The following is a 7,118-nucleotide window of genomic DNA, read 5'->3' on the forward strand; positions in this document are numbered from 1 at the left end:
ATTTGTGTGTGTTTGGCATATTAAAAATGTTTTTATATGCAGAATTTCTTTATGCAGTAAGAAGAGGATTAAGCCCCCAGAAGAGGTCAAACATAATCAATTATCTAATAGTTCTGGAAACAAGAACATTTTCATGGATGTATTTTCAAAATACCTAAAAATATAACCTTTCTACTTATAATTGTTAACTACTACTGTCTTCCTTTAGAATGCTTCTATGTAATACTCATAATTCTTCTCTGAACAGAAAGAGCCTATAGTTCATCTTATCATTTACTTATATACTTCTGGGTAGGGGGTGCCCTTGAATGGTTATAAAATGGGAAAAATAAACTACAGTATTAGCAATAACCGAGAATAATCTTGAAATAACCTTTCTTTGGCACATTCACTTGTGGTGGTTGTTGAAATTCACAAATTCAGTAGGTTTACCTCTGGTCTCCCAATCAACCTGGAAAAAATCCTTCATATGAAGACAGTGTTGTAATCCTTAAGCTTCCTTTAGTCCTTTCTATATGCTAAGTACAAAGAAACTTGATTGGCTCTTCAAACAAAAAGTATTGGTTTATCTATCAGCTATCTTTTAATTCCAAACAAAAAATAATAAGGCTTGCATTTTTCAAGGAGGAAAATGTAGTTGAGGATGTTGAAGAAAAATGCCTAAATGTCATAAAGCAGAAATATTAAACACTTATTGCATTCCGTTGACACTAGGTGTCATCAAAGCTAAAACCAAATTTCCTAGAGTAAAACTGAACATAGAGTAGTCCTTTCTGACCTGAACTCTTGTGCCTTTTCCACATTCAAGACTAGTAAGAGTCCCCTGAGTGGAAAGATGCTACAAGTATTGGACATAAAATTTATTCCAACAATACATTCTGGAAATGAATCACCTTTATAGCAGATATGGGAACTGCTTTATGTTCTGTCTGCCTGAGAGTTCCATCTTATTTTTCCTACAGACTTTCCAAAAAATAACATAATATTCCCTGACTAAATAAGAGATATTCTTTAGTAGAGGGCTGGGAACATGTAAGAGGGATGGAGAGATACAAAGAAATACAATGTGATTTCTTTTGTCTATTTGTCAAATGCTTTCTTTAATCTACCTATCATCAAGGGCAGTTGACCTGCACACCTGGGCATTTAAACCTCATAACTTTAGCTGTGCAAAACAAATGTGCAAAGAAAAACACCTCCTATGTATATGTGTCTATACATAGACACAAAACCTGAGTCACAATGAAAGTTTTTAATACAAGAAAACTTTTCTTAATATAGGAAAATAACCTTTAAAGAGCCAAAAATACCTTTGTACAATATAAGCAGCTAACTTTAAAACTTCAGTGTGCTTAAGTATCACATATTTTATAAGACTCCGCAAAAAAGGGATAATTTACATTTGATAATTTTTGTAACCACATTTTTATTTCTAACATCTATTTTCATTCCCCTGAATTCAATTTTTCTAAAAAAAAAAAAAAAACACACATTCAAATAAGTCCTGTTTAATTTCAGAAAACATTTCCTGTGTTTTCTGAATATTGAGGACATAGGAGATTTGATGATGCTAGGCATACAACTAAGTACCAAGCTACGATGGAATTTTAAAATTCAAACAAATAAATCAAGAAAAATATTACTTGCAATAATATTTTGTAGACAGAGTTGGGTCAAAGTCCACATGAAGCTATTCTCTCATTTGCAGTCTCCTGATCTGCAGATTGTTAACTCAAAAACTCCTTGTTCCACACTGCATTGCCATAGCTTTTGGTAGGTTTGTCACCTTTTTCATTCGTGAATCCTGTCTTAACGTAAGGTTCCTTGCTCACATGCAGCCATCAGTTACAATGTTCTTTCTCTTCCTTTCTCTACCATTTTGCTCTGTCTTCCTTTTTAAAGAGCTCAGAACTTTGGGATGAGCCACCCTACTTCCTCCCCACCCCCCAATGCCACTTATCCACCCTCTGGGAGAAAATCTGCTGGAAAGTCCCCACTATCTTCATTTGACACTGAGTTAAGGTTCAGTTAAGGACATACTTAATCCCTGGGCTATACTGAAGAAATTTTTTACAGGTATAAGTGGAAATTGTTTTTCTTTGTTGTCCCAATTACTCATTAATGATGCATGTATGTCAGTTAAGTCAGTGACACATAGGGAAGGGGAAAGCCATCTAAACCAGAAGGCTCAGTCCTTGCACGTGTGGTTGGATAGGAGGGCCTTGGAATACTTTCATCAATAGTTGAAGTAATTCTGCGCAGGGTTCAGATGCTATTTTTTCTCTTTGCCTGTGAGCCTGGTTTGGGGCTAGGGTAGGAAATGCATGCAAGAAGGAAAGGAATTAGAGGCATTAGCCAAGGGAACTGTATTCTCTTCCTGCCTGTTTATATGACACTTGCCTGAGGATCACCAGAAGGAATTTGCATTGTACAGAAGGCCGAAAACAGAGGCATACTTTGTCTGCTGGCAAGTTGTTGCCATGGGAACCATTGCAGAGAAATGAAAATATGACATGACGCTAAGGATTAAATTTGGAGAAAACTGATAGAGAGTAGGTTTCTACATGGTAATTTGAGCATTTGGGATTTTAAAAAACAGGACATTCTTCATGTGACCAGATTAATAAAGATGGGAAGGAAAATGCCTTCCCCTTAGTTGGTCTCAAGGGGCAGTGATGTGTGGAACGCAGGGAGAGAGTAGTACTTGGGTAAGGGGAACAAGTTCCCTCCCTTACATGTTTAAGCTCTTTAGCCCAAAGGTTAAATTAACTGTATGGTCAATTATGCCCTTTGGTAAAGGCATATCCATGCTTAGCTTAATCAACAAAAGCAGGCTGCTGTATCAATTCTCTTCTCACTTTCACAAAGCCAGCATGCTCTACCCGACAAGATTATTGCATGCCTAGTACATTATTGCTTGAAGCATGTTTCCAAACACACACACATACACACAACTCACACAAATACAAATCTATTGTTCTTCTCACCCAACGTGGCAGCTATTCTTAGTATCCCAAAACAAGTTCTCACCCAGGAAATAATTGTTTTACCTCACCCCATACAAAGCCTCCCTGCGGATCCACCTCTTTCCTTCTGTACTTGGTAATAAATGGATTAAATCAGCCTTCAGGATTCCAGGAAATCTTTAACTAGGACTCGGATTTTCAGCCTAATCTGAAAAAGACATCCACATGTGGTACTTCCATAGGCTCCACAGAGAATTTACCTGCGCTGTCCTTCAAGCTAAACAGAAGGCTAATTTCTGAAATACTCCAATTAGTGCCCCATTCCTAAACTCCAGCTTCGGCCTGTACTGAAATGCAGTTGCCTTGCAGGGATGGGAAAAAGTCACAGGAGATGATTGATGCTTCCTGGAGAGCTGGTTTTCAGGGAGTAGTGACATTTTGACCTGATGTCATCCTCTTCCCTCAAACACAAAGAAGACGACTAGACATATGACATCCACCTGGCTGATGAGTAGGAATGGAGGCAGGGAGTAGGAGACAATCCATTATTGGACAGATGTCTGTAGGGACAATCCACTATTGGACAGATGTCTGTAGGATACATCTAACTGCAGATGGTTTGAATATAGTATGTTCTGTGCAGTAATACATTGGACTTTCTGATTTCACTAGGAATACTTTCAGAATGGCATTCTGATCTATTGGTTAGAGTTCCTTACTGATGCTTTTGACAGTTTCAACAATGAATCTTTGAAATATCAAAAAAATCCACTAGTTTCTCTTTTCCCAAGAATACTTAAAAGAATTCCAAAATTCAGTAAAACAGCTGAATTTTCTCCCACTGCTCTTTGGAGGCAAATTTGATAATATATGCAGGACCCTAAACAGAGGTTTGGGAACAGTGACTTACTTGTGCTAACAGAATTTCTTAAATCAATATTCCAGTAAATTTCAGGACTGAATACTTCAAATGCTTGGTTTTTGCAGGTAGGAAGTATTAGAATAACCTGATGCAGCGTTCATCTTTAAAGCCACATAAATCACTACTTTTTACTAAGGTCAAACAAGCAGATCTTCCTGAGATAGGCAAATAGAACATCATAGGGTCTTCACGGCAGCCATGCCTTTGAATTTGACATATAACAAATAAGAGACTGCTGCTTTTCTGATACAGTCTCCTCAAAATCAGGAAGATGGGGGCTGGTGGTGTGGCATAATGAGTTAAGCCACTGCCTGTAATGCCAGCATCCCATAGGGTGCTGGTTCTAGTCCCAACTGCCCACTTCCAATCCCGCTCCCTGCTAATGTTCCTAAGAAAGCAGCAGAAGGCGGCTCATGTAATTGGGCCCTTGCACCTATGTGGGAGACCTGGATGAAGCTCTGGCCAGGCTCAGCTATTGTGGCCATTTGAGGAGTGAACCAGCGGATAGATCTTGCCCCTCCTCTCTCTGTCTCCCACTCTTTTTCTCTCCCTCTCTCCCACTCCTCCTCTCAGTAACTTTGGCTTTCAAATAAATAAAATAAAAAAATTTTAATCACTCAGATCCTCCTCAGTTGATCAGGATTACACTGACGAGTGACTTCGCACTGATCCTCTTGCTGGTAGATCCTATCTTGGACAAAGCAGAGGGAGCTCCTGCACACTGACACCATCTGACACTACTATCACGGTTTAACAGTTTTACTACACTTGCTCATTCCTCAGTCTGGAACTTAAAACTTATTTAAAATTTTTATAAGGTACTGAAAATTTAAATTTGGTCTCTTTCAAAGTTTTTAAGCAATTGAATTCATCCTGGCAACTTTCTATGAGTTTGCATGAGTGATTCTCTATGCTACCATATACTTAGAGAGTTACAGACTTTCTTATACATAGTTTCTTCAGTTTATCATGTAGTTTAGTATACAGTTCATAAAAGGACCAATCTCTGTAAACTCAGTATATTTATTGCTTTTACTACAAGTATTTGGAAATTAGAAAAGCTGATTTATGAATGGAATGATGTCTATGTAGTAGGCATTATGCTTTACAGGTGGATTTATTGTATGATGTCTTTTCCATATATATACTGACTATACATATATTCAAGTTTTTTCCTCAATCAGAATCTCCAGCAATATGTCCAAAGTGGTACTGAAGGTCAAAAGTCCTTGGGCTAAGTATTTTAAAAGTAATGTTTTTCATAAATTCATATTTTCTAGGTTGATGCACAAAGACACAGAGTTGCTACAAAGTAAAACTCACTACTTCATAACCAAATGGCAGCTGATTTTCCAGATGATGGCTGAACCGGGACACTTTTTGAACCCATCTTCCTTACACAGTTGCTGTTATTACAACTCTAGCCTAATCTAAGCCAAGTAACATAATCATTGATTTAATCCTGAAAAAGCAAACAAAAGAAATTCTGGGGTTTTCTTAGCAATAAAACTGAACCAGAGGATAGAAGATTCTCTCTCTCCCTCCCCCCCTCTCTCTCTCTCCTTCTCCCTCTCACTCTGCCTCTTAAATTTTTTTTAAAAAGTTAATGGAAAGCATTATGAAAAGAAAAATAGTATTTTTTAAAAAAATTTCATCAAAATCATCATCTTTTAATTCATTTTTTCTGCATTTTTTGAAGCATCCTCATACATATCTAGCTTTATATCTTTATCAGGCTTTTTTTTTTTTTTTTTTTTTTTTTTTTTTTTACATTTCCACTTACTTCCCCAAAGTGGTAATTACTGTCCTTGTGAGCAAGGGACCCAGACAAGTACACACTATGTCTTCTTTGAAAAATTTTCCATAAATATCTCTAGCATATTCATCTATATCCTCACAATATAAGGGTATTTTAAAAAGTTTGTGGAAGATGGAAATAAAGCATACATTTATTTTGGTACAAAAACTGGAAATCCATGCCTAGTTTTTCATAATACACATTTTCAATGAACTTTGCAGACCTGTGTGTGTGAAGCCAGAGAGATGAATTCCTAACTTCAGTTTCTTTTAGAAGTGGTCACATACATAGATCTGCAATGTTGTTATCAACATTCACGGTTTTATAAAGAACCTGTCAAAGTGACAGACTGCCTGGGACTCTGTCTTGACCATAATGAGGCTATGCAATCCTATCAAATGCAAAATACTTATTGCTAAGTTCAGTAATCTCACAAAGGATAGCCCAAGAATTATGTTCAAAAACTGGCTATCAACCACAGCTGGTTTAAAACAGGGCAGTCAGTTAAGATAAGTGTTACAAGTCTGCATACTGATAACATAGAGGACAAATCAAATTTGGAGTGTGAGGCTTGGCTACTACCTAGCTAGCTTTTTTTCTTCAGAATTTTGGCATAATGAACACCAATAAAAAACAAAGTCTTGAGTGTGTTGATCACTCACTTATTACTCAGCGATGCAACACTAAGTGACTATCAGCATCTTGGAGATGGGTCTGGGAGGGGTGCCAGGACTGTTTTAAAGGCTTCAAATGCGTTTTAAGTAACAACTTTCCTCCTCTCTCCTCTTCTTGTGGCAACCAAGTGCCCTACACTCCAACCAATGTGATAGTCCCATTTGTTGTGCCTGAAAGAAGAGCTTCTTGACCTCTTGACTTTATGGCACAGATGAAAAATAATAATGCTTGTTATGCATTTTCAGGTACAGGCAGGCTCAAAGGGGACGGAATAAGCCAGAAGCCTGTTTGCTGTGAGGGGATCAGTGTCTCAGCACAACAGGGATTGTGTTGTTGAACAGGAAGCCCTGACCTACCAGCGCTTGCAGGAGTAAAATAAGATTAAGATTATCCATCTGTGACAGACAAAGCAAAGGCAAAAAATACTTCAGATCATAGCTGACACCAAAATTCGAAAGGCAATGCAGTACCAGCATTAACAAAGAACAAAAAATGAACAAAGCATACTATTGACATACAGAAATAGCAACTAGTTTTCTCATCAATCTCAATAAGATCCTTAATTTTCATTCTAGTATTTAGTTCTAGATTCTACAACTAAGTCTATTTTAAAGCTTATGGATTTCTGAGAGCAGATTAAAAAGCTGATGGAATAGTAAAAAGCCAAACCTGTATCCACAACAATAAAATAATGCTGTATTTGCCTTAAAATGAATTGCGGTGTGTTGTGTATAATTTAAACGTGGTCAGGTGTTCA

This window comes from Oryctolagus cuniculus, chromosome 7 (assembly GCF_964237555.1).
Source record: "Oryctolagus cuniculus chromosome 7, mOryCun1.1, whole genome shotgun sequence".
Classification (NCBI taxonomy): domain Eukaryota; kingdom Metazoa; phylum Chordata; class Mammalia; order Lagomorpha; family Leporidae; genus Oryctolagus; species Oryctolagus cuniculus.